At 39.9% G+C, this 947-nt stretch overlaps 1 non-coding gene across 1 annotated transcript; it reads left to right on the top strand.

Moving 5' to 3' along the window:
- The first annotated feature begins 334 nt into the window (after positions 1-334).
- Positions 335-441, top strand: LOC120112669. The gene has a single exon (XR_005514244.1). It is a non-coding gene; the product is annotated as a small nucleolar RNA R71 (small nucleolar RNA).
- Positions 442-947: the final 506 nt, after the last annotated feature.

The raw sequence follows: 947 nt of genomic DNA, 5'->3' as shown, positions 1-947 counted from the left end.
ATCAGAACTCATGTGAGCTCCTCCACAGCAATCACAACTCAATATAGGACTAGAAATGGAATTCACATTACCTAGCTTACCGAACATTTTTACCAGAGAATCAACTTTGGCATTCAACATGTTTATGCCATCTACATCATACATACCTGAAACTTTCTTAGGCATACCTTTTTCATTAGACCACTGATAATTGTTAGAGGCCATTTCTTCTAACAACTCATATGCCTCTTCTATTGACTTACTCATTAAAGTACCTCCTGCAGCTGCATCTATGGTAATCCTAACTGAATGTGTTAATTCATTATAGAAAGTTTGTACAATCAGCCAGTCAGGAAGACCATGATGTGGACACTTCCTCTGCAAATCCTTAAACCTCTCCCAGACTTCATACAAAGATTCACCATCAAATTGAGCAAAATTGGTAATATCATTTCTAAGTTTGGCGGTCTTACCTGGGGAAAAATACTCACTCAGAAAAGCTTTTGACAAGGCATTCCAGGTGGTAAAAAAGTTAGGCGCTTTGGAATTCAAACCAGGCCGTGGCTTCATCCTGTAGAGAAAATGGAAAAAGTCGGAGTCGAATAGCATCATCACTAACTCCATTCATCTTGATTGTATCACAAATCTCCAAGAAATTGGCAAGGTGTGTATGTGGAGCCTCAGCAGGTCCTCCACCAAACTGCTCCTGCTGCACCATCTGGATGAGACCAGGCTTAATCTCAAAAATATTAGCATTTACTGTAGGTCTCACAATACTGGGTTGAGCACCATTGATATTCGGCACGGCATAGTCACTCAACAACCTTTTATTCTGGTTATCTTGGTTATCTGCCATGGCTACTGCTTATTTTTGCTTTAGCTCTAATCTTCGTTGTTTCCTTAATGCTCATAGGGTTCTTTCATTTTCTGGATCAAAAGGCTCAATTAGCTCACTGTTTCGTGGCATA

The sequence above is a fragment of the Phoenix dactylifera genome, chromosome 11, assembly GCF_009389715.1.
Source record: "Phoenix dactylifera cultivar Barhee BC4 chromosome 11, palm_55x_up_171113_PBpolish2nd_filt_p, whole genome shotgun sequence".
NCBI classification, from domain to species: domain Eukaryota; kingdom Viridiplantae; phylum Streptophyta; class Magnoliopsida; order Arecales; family Arecaceae; genus Phoenix; species Phoenix dactylifera.
The sequence above is the reverse complement of the archived record's forward strand: the minus strand, read 5'-3'. Positions and strand labels throughout refer to the sequence as shown.